This window comes from Anabrus simplex, chromosome 2, assembly GCF_040414725.1.
Source record: "Anabrus simplex isolate iqAnaSimp1 chromosome 2, ASM4041472v1, whole genome shotgun sequence".
In the NCBI taxonomy this organism is placed as follows: domain Eukaryota; kingdom Metazoa; phylum Arthropoda; class Insecta; order Orthoptera; family Tettigoniidae; genus Anabrus; species Anabrus simplex.
Window position 1 is genome coordinate 665,478,127 of NC_090266.1, and position 18,039 is coordinate 665,496,165.

At 40.2% G+C, this 18,039-nt stretch overlaps 1 protein-coding gene across 8 annotated transcripts in view; it reads right to left on the reverse strand.

The window, feature by feature from the left end:
- The window catches only part of PMCA (plasma membrane calcium-transporting ATPase 3), a 1,641,549-nt gene that overhangs the window by 1,002,571 nt on the left and 620,939 nt on the right, over positions 1–18,039 (reverse strand). The window lies entirely within an intron of this gene.

Below are 18,039 nucleotides of genomic sequence, written 5' to 3' on the forward strand. Positions count from 1 at the left end.
CTCTGTTCATGAAGGGTCTGGAATATGACCAATCCTGAGGGATATTTGACGTATAATTGAGCAATTGATGATTTAATGATGATAGTTGACTTATTCTTGTGTATTGGGAGCGCAAGATAGATTATAATTATTGGAGCACGTGTTGAGAGTGTATTTCACAGGTAGGGAATAAAAATAGTACGATTAAGGCTCACGCTCGCGATAGTTTCAACCTGTAGCCCAAACGATGGTAGTGCTTATGGATTTTACTAGAATCTTCCATTATAATTTCAAGAGTTAGATGAACTTACATTGGTATGTGAAATGTGTTTCTACCAAGTGATACCCATGACTTCGATCACTAGCCACCATTAATGAAGGATAATTTCAGTACACAGATTATTTCTGCTAGATATTACGCGATCTGTCCACTTGTAAAGATCATGAATAAACTTGCCAAAACAGGATTCGATGTAAATAATGTACATAAAAGACGTGTTTCCTAGTGTGAATGTGTGTGTGTGTGTGTGTGTGTGTGTGTGTGTGTGTGTGTAAATATGTATATTTCTCTTGTATCATGTTGGTTCCATTTAATTTGATCTGGTCATGCGCTTGCTGTGACGCAGATTACACTTATCGTTGTGTGTTGCCTTAAGAAGTAATTTTCATGCCCTTAAGGGAAGGTTTGATTAACTTAAGTCAAGGAAGACTAGAAAAGGATTTATTTTCTTCATTATCGAGATTTAAAAGGAAAGATCATCTCGTTATTTTACGAAGGCACTCGATTTGTAAATAAAATTTATTTAACTAGCTCACACGTGGATAATGTAAATTTCTGACTCATTTATAGTTGAACTTTGAAATATTTTAAGGTTAATTTGAATAGAAATGGAATACAAGGATCAGAGGTAGAAGTCGTCAGCCGCATGATTACTTTGAGTTATGGTGAAACCAAGTCATAATAATTAATTGAAAATAATTATTCTGAAATGCTAATGACGATCATTAGGTAAATAATGCAGTGGAAAAGTAATGAGAACACGATCGTGTGACAATGAAACATAGGTTAATTAAATAATGAGAAATTAATAATAATAATAATAATAATAATAATAATAATCAGAATAATAATTATTTTGAGAATTTTGAAATCAATTTTCATTTTCTACTGAAGTTTATGTTGGTGTCATTGACTAATGTTAAATACTGTAAATGATATTCAGTTGAGTGCATCTTAAAACCACGTGTTGAGACTACTTTGAATTGGTAAAACTTTGAACACATTTATTGTAAAACCCTCGTTAGCAAGACAGCTGTTAATTATTTTATGAATTTCTATGTTAATTTATTTAAATTCTTTCAATCAAATATTTTGATTTGGGAAGGCAAGAGGCCTAATTTTTCTTTGGTTTTCATTACAGCACAGTAAGGCTGGAGGTTAAGAACACGTGTCACTAAATCGAGGAAGAAAGGCAATATCATGAAAGTTCTATGTTATAAAACATATCAGCAAGAATATTTTCATTTGTTGTTTGCTTATGTCAATAAATGTCAGAGTGTTGTTTTAACATTTCTTTTTATCCTGCTTGGTCATCAATCCTAAACATCCCTTAAATGCCTCTAGAAAGTGATAGCCAACGATCGAACGGTCCACCTTGGGATCTCTCGCTCGATGGCTGGGCTTAGCTCGGGAAAAATGGGGGCAGTACTAAATGTTTTTGAACTACTCCATACTGCCTTGTGAACGCTATGCTTCACATTTTAACGTGAAGACAAACGTATTACCGAAAATATTTTAAGTGCACGAGAGATTTGCTCCAGACGGAAAAGCTAGAAACTCACTGGAAAAGCTGGGGGCACTTCAGTGCTGAATATCATGTATATATCACCGGTGCAGATAAAACTGTATGAATGGAATAGTATATCTTGTGAACAAGCAAGCGCCTCGTTCTGTAAATGCGTTACAGACCTATCAAAGAATGGTAACCCTCGCCCTCAATACCAAACCGTACAAGCTACACCCGATATAAGTATACCTGACGACCACCGCTGTCGATTATGAAAATATTGGAGAATTTATATGCCATTTGCTTTACGTCGCACCAACACAGGTCTTATGGCGACGATGGGATAGGGAAGGCCTAGGAATGGGAAGGAAGCGGCCGTGGCCTTAAGGTACAGCCCCAGCATTTGCCTGGTGTGAAAATGGGAAACCACAGAAAACCATCTTCAGGGCTGCCGACAGTGGGGTTCGAACCCACTATCTCTCAATTACTGGATACTGGCCCCACTTAAGCGAATTGGAGAATTTTATGAGAGCTTAGAAAAAGTTATAGCAGCCCTGATACCTAAGGAAATCACAATTCTAGAAGATTTTAATTTTAAGGTCATGAACATCTGCAAGGCATGGTGGGACATAACGGTTTAGGGGAGCGGGATGACCGAGGCAGCAGTCTATTACAGTTCGATATCGATAACAGGCCGAAGAATTGCAGCCCTAACACCGCCACCACATACCACTGTTGACTTCCAATTTATTGGCGCTTGTCCAGCAATAGGATGCGTTATCGCAAGCCATGCTGGACGGCCTGATCCAGAGTACGGGGAGCCGTTGTGCATCCTGTATTGCCATGCCTAGCGCGGATATAAAATAATATTCGCATTCGCACTTCCTTCATCCGCATCCCCAAGTGGTTATCCGCGGATACTGTAAATATTTAACTACAGTGTATTACACCCAAGATATTGAAACGGATAGATCTGTCAACATAATAAATTAGGCCTGGCACCAGAATCAGAACCACCAGTCACAGGTTTATGCGGGATTTCTCTCGCGACAACTACCGACGTAGTGACCTTTGTTCCTTCTTTCCATTAATTACGGACAGGAGCCAGTTAGGCTTAGGTGAGATTTACGGCTCTATGGTCTCAAGGCTCTTTATGTATCACCATTCTCCCATACCATTGGCAAAGGTCGCCTAACAACAAGCAAAAACAAGAGCACATCTGAGTGAAAATCAATAAACTTCAGTATTTAGAAATTGTCCATAAAATTTGCCCGCAATGCCATACAGTTTGCATCCGCCAAGACACTTAGCGGATATCCGCATCCGTGCAGGGCTCTAGTCATCACACCCCGTGTTGACGTTCTGTATGCCACCGGCGGAGGAACACCACACATGATCAGTACCACCCACTGTCTAGGTCTGGTTTTCTTGTATACGTGGCATCAGTAACACTCACGAGTGAAACTGTTGCCAGGGCACCTTACAGTGAACACATTATCACCGTGCCCAATGATTTTCCGTGGATCTCTAAGATCCCGTAACATATGGACATGAGTATACATCAATCACGGAAGTTTTCTTTCAAATTGGATTCGCCCAGAACATACTTCAAGACCATGTTAATATGAGCCATAGATGGAAGAGATTTGTATACGCTGACGACTAACAATATTACCCTGTTACAAATGTAATATTGCATATACGAGTATATTCATGAGAAACGAATAGACCTTTCAAACTATCTTCCAACTCATAGAAAATCTGTTCCAGTCTGTGGGAGGGCAATCGTGGAACGCCGAACACATACGGTATATATTTATTCAAATACCACATTCTACATTTACAGTATAATAGTGGATCCCGCTGAAATGATTTGTCCGCGTATCAGAGATACTTTCACAGATACCAAACTGAATAGCACGCAATATATCGGAAAGTATTTTACTGCGTACCAAGGTACGTAGAATACAAGGTAGGGATCACGAGAGAGATGCGCAGTAGCAAAGCAGAGCTGCGACGTCACGCAGGACCCTCGCGTTGTATCTGCTCTGAATAAGGTAGAGGTAGTTCGAATAAGAATCGCTGTGCACGCAGAAGCTAGGTGCTAATAAAACACTATAGTAACATGTCTGTGGTGTATAAGAAACCGTGTGTATTTATGTTATATGATGAAACGTAAAAAGCATTAATAGTGTAGACTTTTCAGTATAGTTTGTCATGCCATTGCAGGCTGCACAAATCATAGCAGGCACGCGAAGGAACGAAACATACACTTTCATGTATTCCATAAAACCACTGACCTAAATAAATGGTGACAGAAGTAATCAAGACATTGTCGAAAGCAATCCTCCTCAGCTTCGAGGGTTCGGAAGGCTTTATGACCATCCTCTTCCGACAGCTGTGGCACGAAAGGTGAAATCTCAATGCTTCCGAGGCGATAAGAAATTCCAAATGTTCTCCTGAAGATTATGAAACATTACGCCCAAATATGTTACATGCTACGATGAACTCTTATCAAAACTCGGATATCGTGTGCCAGTCTAAGGCCAGCGTTGAGCCCACAGCATCCTGTTCTTTACCGGAATATGAGCAAGGGTTCGTTAAAGCCCTTGAGGAGCTAGTAAAACAGCTCGAGGACAGTCGCGAGGCCAAGGATCGTGATGAGCTGCTTGAAGACTTCACTGGCTATATAGCTTTTAGGGTAAAGAAGAACCTCGATATAGAAAGCAATTACAGAGAGAAAACAGGTCCAACTACAAGGGTTGGAAATTAGATTTCAAAAAGAGTTCCCTTTTTTCTTTCTTTTTTTTTTAAGTTTCTTTACGTCGCACCGACACAGATTGGTCTTATGGCGGCGATGGGACAGGAAAGGGCTAGGAGTGGAAAGGAAGTGTACGTGGCCTTAATTGAGGTACAGCCCCAGCATTTGCTTGGTGTGAAAATTGGAAAACACGGAAAACCATCTTCAGGGCTGCCGACAGTGGGGTTCGAACACACTATCTCCCGAATACTGAATACTGGCCGCACTTAAACGACTGCAGCTATCGAGCTCGGTAGTTCCATTTTTACCACGGGAAAGAACTGAAAGAGGGTTCTAACATCACAAACCTTACGGATATCCTGAAGAAGAAATTCCCCGAAATTTATGAGCTTGCAAGTTGCTTCGTGAGAAGCCGTTCTTTTATTCGAATGGACGTTTTAAACAAAAGCAAGACATTCAAGAAACCGGGTTTCAGTTAATACAATACCGATAAAGAAAGAAGGAAAGCAAAGAAATTCCATTGATTCTATGGATAAGTGCTTGATTTATATATATCAGCATTATTCTTTGTGTATAACATACCTGTTATTTTTTTATGAAAGGCAATTATGTTGTGTATGAAACCAGTGCTAAGAATGTTAATATACAGGCTCATTAATTTATATGGCCTATATAATGTTAACGTGGAATTTGTCAGTTCCTTGCACTTTGAGGCGAACATTTACATTTACTGTACTGTTTGTGTTGTGGACAGTTTCCTAACATTTTCTGTGTGTTGACAGTGTATATAGTTTCCCAATATTGCTTGTAACAACGGACATATTTCTTGCAGTCATCAAGATTTAATGTTCGAGTCTGTAACAATTACAGCCCCCTTGTTATTGTTATCATAGGTGTTGAGAACATGAACATATGGAATGGCCATTCCACTGCGGTCACAGTCTTAGCATTGTTACAACCGTTTATACAGATCGAAATACTTCAGAAACGCTGCTGGATTCACACTGTATTTGATCTCCTATTATTACTCTACTGTAATAGTGAAGTGATGCCTTTTCTGAGGTGATGTTAAAATGTCAATGAAGTTCTCTTATCTCTAACTTGTCGCTAAAACAGAACAGCTTACTGTTGTGTATTAGGTAGGCCGGCACAAGGTTGCACTTGACAGTTTCAAGTCATGTTGGTACCACTACAAAAATGAAATGAAGAATGTCACCCGTCAGTCAGAATCACCAATCCACTACTTTTTATGTCAGATACAGTTACGCATTTTATTCATGCTAATTCGTATATAATTCCGTATAGTGTTCATAATATTTTATTTGCTTACATAAATATGAGCATTTAAAAGATATTATAAGGTTTAAGCGAGCTGTAAAATAAATACGAACTATTTTCAGTTGATTGTTGTTGGCAATATAGGTAGTATAGTGGTGCCATCTATAAGTAGCTGGACTACTGTATTGAAGTGTTGCCGTTTTGTCTGTCGCCGCTAGCACGTGGTCAGATGTGATTCGCGCGTTTATGAAAGTTTTGTTTTCATTGTGAGATAATTGTGAAATTTTACTTTAACGAATGCAGTGCGGTGTCTCGGAAATGACAACATAGTCATGAAGCGCGAAGTGATAATCCTTTGAGCCGCGGAGTGTTCCTTAATAGTCAGGCATTAGAATTAGTGCGGAGAACTCGTGAGTTTTACGAGAGGAAGACGAAATTCGTATGCTTGTACAGCCGTCTCTCCGATCATGTAAATCATGTTGTGGATCGCATATCTCAAACATTAGGGCTTTCAAAGCGTACTGTCATTCAAACAGGTGTTCGCCTCCAAGAACAGAAGGAAAAAGTGACTGGGGTACATAGCAGTAGCAAAAACGGGGCTGATAGTAGGGACTTGTTTCACAGCACTCCGGGAAAGAAACGAATTAAGCTATCTCCTGTAACAGGAATTAACTCTTTCCAGGCTGATGCAATACGAAGACACGAGTACGATTTTTACAGCTCAAAGTCCCCTCTGACTTGTTATGGACAATGCACGTTACTACTCCGTAATAATGGACAAGACCCCTTCTTCGAGCGCCCGTAAAGAACTGTAAGTGGAATGGCTGCAGTAAAGAAATATCCCAGCGCATATGTGTAGGCTATGACTAAATTAGTCGACACCGGGCGAGTTGGCCGTGCAGCTGTGAGCTCGCATCCGGGAGATAGTGGGTTCGAATTCCACTGTCGGCAGCCCTGAAGATGGTTTTCCGCGGTTTCCCATTTTCACTCCAGGCAAATGCTGGGGATGTACCTTAAGGCAACGGTCGCTTCCTTCCCATTCCTAGGCCTTTCCTGTCCCATCGTCGCTATAAAACCTATCTGTGTCGGTGTGATGTAATGAAGAAAAAAAAAAAGAAAAAAATCGACGAGGTAGCGAAGGAACAAGGGCACGAGGTTATCAGGTTGCTGCCGTACTACTGTCACTTCAACCTCATTAAGTTGGTACTGGCACGGTAGGAAGGACTGTTCCAGGAGAGTATTGCTCGAATGGATGCGGCTTTGTGCAGGAAGAAATTTAGCCATGCCGCAACATTCATTAATTCGGCAATGGCAATACATGGCATCATCAGTGACTGTCAGGACTTGATGATCTGCCTAGACGACGATGACAATGACAACGAAGGCGACGGTAGTGATAGTGATCTGGAGGGTATCAGGTATGAAAATAAGGTTTCTGAATTTTCGAAAATTTTTATAGATTTTACCTGAAACATTTTGTGTTAGCACCGGTGTATATTATTCTAACATTTATTGGTGTATTTAAAGTGAGAACCTTGTCGGCCGATTTCTTCGGTGTTTTCTAACATAGCGATAATAAGAACGTAGTATATTTATCTCGTATAATTTTGTGTGATGAATAATCGGTGAGTTGAAAGTTCAATTTTTGTCGGCAGATTTCATTTGTATTGTGTATCATCGCGATGACATTAAAAACATTTCCCCCGTGTTTTTAAAAACCCATGTGTCGTGCAATCAGCTGTTGTTACGGCGGCAACATCGCTTCGTGCGCCATTGCAGTGTGACCAATATTGTGCGCAGCTGTCATGTGCAACCTTACGCCGGCCCACCTATACCTCATACAGAAGACAAGGCACTGAGGGTTCACGTTGACGTCATGGAAGGCCAAGCGTGGTGAGGAGACCTGCGCGTGATCCCTACCTCTTACTGCGTACTTTGTGAATGTATGTACATTCTGGCTACTGTGACTCGAGAGGGTACAATATTTTTAATATGCATCAAGTAATATGTTTTGTCCCTTTCGGTCAATGTTTGGCCTAAATTAAAAAAATAATGCTCTCAATAGCGGGAAATGTTCTGAAGTCCTTGGTGCAAATTTCAATGCATTTATCAGCACCAGGTTTTCTCCTCTTAAAATATTTATGTCAGAGGTAAGTTTGGCAAACATGTCTTAACATACTTGAGGTTCTTGAATGTGTGCTTAGTAGCTTTTTACAAAAACTGCATTGCGAGAAATCTGACTTACCTGCACACAGACATTTTTTTTTTCATGTTAGAGTTGCCCTATCCCTCACCATCCTTTCATCATTGGGATAAATCCACCACTTCTTAAATCACTCCTCGATCTCTTTTAAAGATCATTTTTCTGCTGCTTGCACCGCCATACCTGCCAACTTTACAAAACCAAAAATCAGGAGATTTTGATTTGAAAATCAGGAAAAATCAGGAGATACAATTGGTCAAAACTGCTTATTCTACACGTCTTGCGCAATACAGTACTATGATACATTTATTACACTTATTGCATCAAAGCTCGACTGTTGCTATATGAGGCTACAAGGCTAAAAATTACACATCTCTATTACCTCACAGGAAGTATGTGAGCGAGATGATCGGTCTCTGATAAGCCTACCTAAAATAGTATGAACTCATGCTCACACATGTGAATCAGCCATGCACTTACTGTAAATGTCATTACTTAGCAAATGCATAGATTAATATACTGCATCAAGCGCCCGCGCGATTATGCAAAGCGCAATGCTATTTGGATCAAGTAACTAGCTGTTGTACCCGTGATTCGCTACGGAATTCTCAGAAATACTGTCCTTATAGTTTTGCCAACTGAAGTCAACATAGGTCATTACGATGACGTCAGTATGAATGTCACGATTAAAAGTAATGCTTCATATGAAATATTCGATAAAATGAAAAACAGCACATTCTCACTTTTCGCGAAATGTACTACGGTGTCGATCTAACAGTTCAAAGTTTCAGAGGTAGAATGACCAGGCTGCAGACAGCCGCAAACACTCCCGTGTTTAAGTGTGCACACGGCTCATTTCAACCACTACCTTAGCGTAGGGATCGAATTAGCTGGAATATTATGATGATCCAGTGTGTTACGTACCAGTAGTATCAGAAAATTTATGAACCAGAAGAATGGCATGAAAAGAAGAGAGAGATCTAACTCCCGAGCTACTTCCCGCCAATATTCAGGCAGGCTGTTATACTCCATACGGAGCAGTAATCCCATCTATCGGGGATAAACGGCAGCAGAATTCACAAAGCAAGTCACAACAAACAATGGTCAGTATAACGCTATTGTTTATCAATTTTATGAGCTTTCTATACTGGAGGCCTTCACATTTAGTTTTCTTCCAAATCTGTGATATTAGAGCATCTAATGCGAGTCGTCCTTTCTTTCATGACTCCCTCTTGTGTTATTATTCAAGGGAACGTTCCTTCATGGCTTTTTTCCCCATTCATATCATCTTTAAAATTTAATCACCATCACCACCAATATTATTATAGTCGGTACGGTAAAACTGAATCAGACAAATAATCCGACATTGTATTCTCTATAACTTTTGTTATGTAGTATTTTTCGATATGACCAGTAAGATAGGTAATTAGAAATTAAATTTTTGGCACCTTCCCCTAAACTACCATTTCGAACAGGGTCAATAAAATTATTCATAGCGTAGACTGTAGTTCCTTATTCCCAGACTTTACATAAAATCCTGTTCACCCATTTTCTCGTACCTCGGCGCTGATATAGACTTAGCAAAAAAATCCTAATTCACGAATATCTGTTTTTATCATTGAAATGCTGTCCCTAATTATTAAGAAAGACTCCGTATTTAGCGACTAGTCTCTAGAATCGACGAAAGAGAATGGAATCTAGTAGACTGATGTGAACGAACACGAACATAGCACGCGAGAACGAGCGATTGACAATCGATATACGCGTCGCGATATACAGGTTTCAATAACATCGCATATACGCGCACATTTCTCGCATTAATAAACGTCGATATTTCGTTTGAAAGCGGCCAATGAGCGAAGGACTTCCGGCCACTGACATAAAAAAGTTGAAATGGCGGGATATAAAAACAAATGTTTGAAGTTCACAAAAAAATAAGCTAAAATCGGGATATAATAGAATAATCGTGAAGCGGGAAGAACTGTCGAAAATCGAGAGTCTCCCGCCTAAATCGGGAAAGTTGGCAGGTATGCACCGCTATCTCAGCTGCGCTGAAAGCAACCGTAGCTATACTAACGTAGCAAACTTATATATCGCACACTTGTCAAGACCGGCAGACAAATGGGTCCCGGGAAACTTGGTAGGCTTAAGGCAGGCATGTCAAGGTCACGAGCTGTCTGACATCTTTGCGTGCACGCTCAACAGCTGTTACAAGCGCTAGCCCAGGACGTTACCAGAGCGCACGCCTCGAGGGGTGTATAGTACGCGAACCTTTTCTTGAGCCCTAGTTCCCATTCTGCACTATGGAGCTCAGGGCTCAAGAAAAGTTTCGCGTACTATACATTATACCTTCATAACAACGGTACTCCAAAAATACATGTACATATATTTCATTCAGGAACATAAATGTGTTCGACACGCAGTTTACATAAAACGGGCTAAACACCATGCTTTGCAATCACCGTGTACCAGGAAAATAACTACTTTAAAGGTTGCCATAAAGTAGGAAGTGCAAAATAGAAAGGATTTTTGACTTAATATGCTCAACTCTCCTATGAAAAATTATAATATGAAGCAGAATAATGCTGAGTACTATTCCGCTTCTATATCACTCGTGGCAAAAAGTTTTTATAAACTTGAAGGAAAATAGGCTTCGATAAAAGTAGCATCTCCCCAAGTAACCGTATTGATACAAAAGTACGTACACTCTCTCTCTCTCTCTCTCTCTCTCTCTCTCTCTCTCTCTCTCTCTCTCTCATAAATTACTCTGTCAATCCTTACTGCACAGCCTACAGCGAGTCACCTTAATATTCGGACACCATATTGAACCATATCATCACATGCTTCATTGGCAAATTTTAATCGTGATAGAACACTGTGGACTTATTGCGCAACATGGCTTTGTGTGGGAGTCTGTTTGGGAGACGGTTAGATACCTGACCACGCTAGCATAAGAGGAGCGGCCCGTGGATGGCTTCAGACAACGAACTTTGTTTAAATTTGAACGTGGTTGCTGGAAACCGCCGCAGTATTCTTTGTCAAGCCAGTTTCGAAATCCGCCAATCACGAGCTAGTACGAGGACTCTGCGAACGGCCGAACCGCAATGGCAGAATAACCAACCATCTAACTGCATCTTTGAACCAGTTTCCATCTATGATAATAATCTGTCATTGCGCCGATATTCCACAGTTCGGATGTGTCCAGATAGATATGTGTAATTTTTCTGATGCCTGAGAACATATGTGGGGCATACGTAAGGCATAGGTGTTATTTCGCATTTATCCACAGCTTCTCATTCAAACCAAACCGCCGCTCAACAGACTTTCTATTCTTCAGAAGGGAGTTCCGTTATTTGAAAAACTCTAAGAGTCTTTATAACTGCCAATAACAAGGGAGCGTCACCTCATTCTCTGCCTGAACTTCGTGCCGTAAAGTCGCTTGCACACCGAGACTATATTTACCGGAGGACGCTCTTTTCTTATGTATGAGAAGTAAGCCAGTGATACGGGTTCGAGTAAATACAATCAATAACTGTGATCAACTGTGGCACAATGTATGTGCAGTATTTTAATTCGATCCGGGAGTGATCCGTATATAAGCAATAATAACAATTCGCGGGCGCGATCGGGAACTCTCATAATCGTGTGTTGCGTCGCCGCGCCAAGGACTCTTCACGTCCGGGCCGAATCGCCCTTAAATTAATGGTGAGCTGGACGGACTAATTTCTGCTTGCAGGTCGTAGTCAATTGACGGCCAAGCATTAAGGGCGTGATCTCACACACGTGTGTGACTAGCGGCGAAGAAACGGTGCCTAATTCAACTGTTACAGGTGCAACATCAACTAGCGCTATGGAGCCCACGCCGAGCATCGATGGACTGACTTCACACATCCGGAAGACTGGGGTGACCATGGCCTAAGTTCGTGATGACGCCAGTGGCCATGTAAACATCATGGGTGATGAAGCCGGCGCAAGATAAGCACTTTGTCATTTTTTAGCATGCCTGGGTAATAGTTGCACACTAGCTTAGATCAGATGTAAATAAATAAATTTCAAGGTAATTCTCAGCCAGAGGGCACAGTGGTTCTTCAATTCAAGTTACAGTTACATGCGTCCTGGGCTGATGCATGCTTTTATTTTCCTTTTATCTTTCTTTAAGTTAGTTTAGATGGGGTTAAGGGTGTGCCAGTGTAGGTATAGGAGTGTTTTCATGTGTTTTGTTTTCCAGTGTATTCCAATATGTGGTCGATATTGCACCCATAAGCGAATTTGCCTAATTTAATTCACATTTAAATTGGATATTTCGCATATGAGATACCACAGTGAGGCTGTGAATCCAGCAGTCACAAAGGAACTTTCTGGCGCCAGCCTGACGGCGAGGAGAATCCATGAAACTCTTCTATAAGCACGACCAACTTGTAAACCATCCTTAGGGTTCCTTCCAATAAATTTTATGACACCGCCTAGGAGGGGCGACTTGCTGTTCGTTCTCACGAGAAAAGCACGCGTTGAAGCCTGACCTACTTAGCTAGGACAATAGGGGACAACGACAATAACCGCCAATCCTTGGGAGGAAATGGAAGCAGCCACGTTTGGAAGAGCGCGAAAGTCTCAGCCAATCAGAAAATTCTAAATTTGAATGAGCTGTCATACCGGGAAATCTACAGTCAGTATCTCGCGATCTGAAGCCCGGTGTGATAGTGAAAAACAGTGTCCTGACTTTCTTTATAATATTTGGTGAATTATCAGTGCCAATCTGTGGTAAATTAGTGCCTAATCGATAAAATTCAACTTCACACGGAGGAGTAATAGGACCCGGAAGGAGGAGCTGTCATGGCGGGATGGAGCCATCCACCGGAAGAAAATAACACCAGTGACGCGCGCCGTCGTGTGGATTATCCTGTGATCATTTCCCGCGGCGCAATATCACATGTGAGTCAGACAAAATTTAGGAAGTTCTGCATATAATTTTGATAACCATAACCTACGGAGGTACGAGAAAGCGCTCCCGAGGACTAGATCATTACGCCACATCCCTTCCACGGAACTATTTTCCAGGTGGTGGGAGGAATCTTTACAAAAACCAGCGACCAGAGGGTCGAATTCTCAGTCATTCCAAGTTCTCAGTCGTTCTCAGTGTCTTCAGATTTCTCAGTTGTTTTGTTGAGTCTTGGCAGTGATTCTGTAAGTCTCAGTGTTTATGAATTCTCAGTTGTTGGCTTGAGTATTGACAGTGTGTCTTGACTAATTCGCAGTGATTCTGTAATAATCTCAGTGTATCTACGTTTGACAGAGTGACAGAGTGACAGAGTGTGTCAGCTAATTTTATCAGTCAGATTTGCTTTTGGCTGGTAAGAAAGCGATTAGACACTTGTAGGCATTTTAGAAAGCCTTGTATTACTTATTTGGGAGAATAGCATTTCAGAAAATGAACACTTTAACAGACTTTTACTGTAAATGAAAGGGGAGTAGGCAAGAGCTACACTTTCAACTTAAATGAACTCACATTACTAGTCGAGAGGAACAAATCCATGTTTTTCAGCATATTTACATAAAAACATTTCTAACCAACTGGTAGTTTCACATGTGTTATCAGCATAAAGTTTCCTCCACAACATAAACTGTATTTTAGCTTGCTTCTACCATCCTATAAACTGTTTTGGCAAGCGAGATATTTACGGGCAGAAACTACTAAAGACAGATAGGGAGGAGTATGTCTTTTTTCAATGAAGGCCGCAGTAGTCAACCTTGAGGAAACAGTTATGTCCCGTGGGGTTAATGTTCGGTAAGCTGCAGTGTAAACAGAGCTGAGAGAGGCGAGCAGGCCAGCAGGTGATTTCCAGGTAGATAGCGAGGCGACGTCCAGCTTCACAACAGGAGTCTGCAGTGGCATCTTCTAACTTTCATTGGAGTGAGAGAAATGCGAGTGTTTTATGCTAATATAAACGTGTGTCACGGCATGGCAAGAATGTGTCAAATTTGCGTGTGTAAAAATCTGGAATACCACATCAGCTTGAAGATGGAATTCTAATTTCCACCATGACCGGGACCGGAGGGTGAGCCGACCTGCCTCCACCATCACAGGTATGAGCATCATTAAATAATGTAAATAAACATGTAGGACCGTGGCAAATCGATGATCAATGTAGTTTAGAGTACTAGGTAGGGTTGTAAATAATTCACAGTTTTATAATAATAACAATAATAATAATAATAATAATAATATAATAATAATAGTAATAATGTTAATGTTGCACTTTCAGCTAGGATTATTTGTGCATTTTGTTAAGTAGATGTTTGTTTGCGTGAATTTATGGTTGATTTCTGTAGCATGTCACTTTGACAGTTAGGCAGCTATGATTTTTGATCTATGAGTGTAATGCCAGTTTATTATCATTATTCATCATGTTATTTAGATCAATGGTTTTGAGTCATATTTTGTTGGAATTTTGATCTTATAGACGCCGTCGCGATGTTTTCAATGTTTATTTTTGCTATTTTTGCGCATTTCAGCTTGTTTCATGTTGGGGTTTCATCCTTCAGATGACCGGCTTTGATGGTACTGATCCCGCGTATTGTTGCGACGATTTTGGTAGACGCGAGTATTTATTTCTGTGTAGTTGCGGTTACACATGTTTCAACATCTGTGTTTTGAGAGGCAGTCTCGTCATTTTTTTTTTGAAACAGTGAGCGCCATTGATGAGTCAGCTCTGTGATTTTTGTGATGTGTTAATAGCAGTGAATGATCGAGAGATCGAGCTAGATGATTAATATCCCTGATGATCTACGTTGATGATGGAAATATGATTTGGACCATGTCATGATACTGTCGTAAGAAGTCGTAATGTGCACGACAGATATTTTTGCCCGCCGGATACGAGCGAGGCTGTATTGTGAGAATAATGAATAATAATGACGTCGAGAATTAATGAGTAGATAGAATTGTGAAATGAAGAATTTAGCCACGGGTGTTAAATGTGTTACGACATGGGTTATGGTACTACAGGCAGGAGCCTGTATTTGTTTAAATAATTCCAGGGAAAGTAGATGCTCGGTAAATAATGCTAGCCAGTGTACAATGTGAACAGAGCGACGAGTCAATGTGTTTTGAATAATTATGTAGAGTCATGGATCACGTGAAATAACAGTAATTTGTCCATCAAGGTTAAATAGTAACATGTCCAGACATTTATCGTCTGAAATTTGAGATTGCCGTCAAATTCGCAATATTTTTGCTACTCGCAGCGGGGTACATTTTTCTAGAGACTCCGAGTTTGTTTTGCGCATTCTATCCTTGTTAATTTCCAGTAGGCCGCGATGGTGGGATCTAGTTTTTCTTATTTGTTTTCCTTTCTGTTTGTACTTTTACCGTTTATTTGTAGGACGTAAGCGTATGTGAATTATTTATATTTGATTTGTTGTAAATAGATAGGAGTAGATAGGCTAGTTTGTTTTGATCCCTGTATTTTCTTTGTCGGAGCAGTGTTTCTCCGTTAATTGATGTAATGTTGTAAATAAGATTTCAGATGTTAGGTTTATGAATCATCGATTATGTCACGGTCGAAACAATAGTAGTGGTATGCTCATACCAGGCATTTAAGTAATTACCAAACTTTCCTTTTTAAAACCACTACATTTATTTTAGAAATGAAGCGATCTTTAAATAAACCAATTGTATAAAACTGCCGCAATGAGTGGTAAACAAGATAGTGTCTGCCTTCATCTAGTGGTGGTACCACAAAATCTATGAATTGATAATGAAATGCAGTTAGCGGCAAAGTCAATAGAAATTTTAATGTACAAGGATCGCTATCATTCGATAATGTTAACATCAGGCACTTGGCCTAATTTTTGGTTTATTCTTAAGAAGTCCAGTCTATCACAGACATGCAAATGAAGTTTAAAATTTAGATGAGTGGTTGGATACACTCAGAGTGATGTTACAATAATTTATTAGTTTAATCAGGAGGTATTTGAATAAGACAATGGTTATGTCGGAAATGAAGTGTGATGTTCATGGCTGTTCTGTTTTCTTCGAATTATTCCTTAAGTGATACACTTGCTTAGTGCAGTCCATGATTATTTAAATTTGGGTATTTTACCAAATGAGCCACATGTGATAAACATTTGATAACTCTTATAAGTCAGTGGATTTGATGGCATAACAATTTAATTTACTTTATTGTGAGTCAACTATTTTAAATTTATTTTGAGAGATAGTTTCTCCGTAATGTAATTCTGTATTTCAAGAAGGTGGTCTTTCTGACCAGAGTTTTAAACTGAATCATGTTATTTAACTTGAAGACAGTGACAACAGAGTCTGGTATATTTTAATTAAGGTGTTTGACCTTCAGTCAGTTTATTTAGGCAGTTTATGATTGTTTTGTAAGGCAGATCCTCAATCTTAATTTTATTAGTCTCATTTATTTATTTCATCTTGTTTACATTTTTCACTAGTTCAGTTTACGTTTTTTTTTTGCATTTTGCATTTTATTTAATAAATCAGTCTTTTATTTTAAATTTTAATTCAGTCTTGGGTACCGTCATTTTAGTTAGTTTACCCCCCTCTTTTCATTTCCTCACTCCTTGATCAGCGGGTGGCCTCTCCGGGGATAACGGACGGGCACGACTGAGGAACAAGAGTCTACATGCAGCGGTGAGTATTATTTACATGTCATTTATTACAGGAGCAGCCGGCGCACAGAAGAAAGAAGAGATCACCGCAGTTATTGCCTTAAAAAGGGCACAATATGCAAGCTCTGATCGTCATTTACAGAGGCTACACGCCGGTGATGATGTATGGGAAATCAGTTTACAGCTGTAGTTTTTCTCTTTTAATTTTATTTTCATGCATGGGAATTTCAGCTGTGGTCAGGAAGCAGAATAGCGGAGATTCAACGTTGTTACGTAGAGTCATTACTATACAAGGGAAGGGCGATTAACGGTTCTTATCGAACAACTGACCGGCCATGTAAGACGCCGGAAGTGCATGTTATAGATGAATGTTAACCTGGGGCAGGTTATGTGAGCCGAATGGAATCACGAGTATATTGATGAGTAATTCAGGGGTTGATAGATAGAGACATGTGAAGGAGGCTGGAACTGCCGTAGTCATGACATAAGGAGGGCGAGAACCCGTGTACTGCAAAATGAAAGACCCGAGTATGGTCTCAGGATTTACAGTATGTGATGTGGGTATTCATGTAAGAGAGGCTGACGCCTGTATTGAAGTGCCTTTATTTTAAAGCTGCGAATTGAGATCGCAGGTCATTATAAGGAAGAAGCAGTAATAGTGCTGCGAATGTTGTGAATTTATCCTTGTCTCCGAACGAGAGTTAGCAGGTAGAGACCAACCCTTTTCTTGAGAATTCAAGTGTACCTCCCCAAGGCTGTGTTTCCATAGAGTGCTAGGTGGACCGTTATTCGCATTCTCTCCCGAGAAGTCAGGAAGTTACAGGTAACAGCTGTTTGCGACAGTGAAAGTGGTCCTTAAGGGATTGCCCTTGCGTCTGACTTATGGACGTAACCCATGTACCTGCCTGCTGGGGAGGATTCCGCTGACCACATGTGGAGCATTTATGCATATTTCATGTTATTTTTCAGGTTCCATACTCCCACTTTATTTACATATGTTATCATGCTTATCTGGTTTGATCCATGATTTCTATGAGATGGTGACGACTGGTTTGTTTTGTTTGTGTTTGTTTTTTTTTCCCTTTGCATTAGGTGTCGGCGTGACCAGCGTTGCATTAGATTATTTGTGTGTTTATTAGCTCGTTTGCTAAACAGATGGTCGTTGGCATTCGTGCCATCCAATTCCTATGTGGACGGCCACATATTTAGAATCAGTGTAGTCATAAGTTGCAGCTCAGGGCTAGTGTTGAATTGATTTTGTTATTGATATGTAAATATGTATAGTTTGGATCGGTTACTAGTGTGTTTAACTATTTACCGCGGTCATGTATAGACACTTTCCGAAGCGCATCCCATAAGGGAATCATGACATTGAAGCGAATCTTGCGTCGACTTAA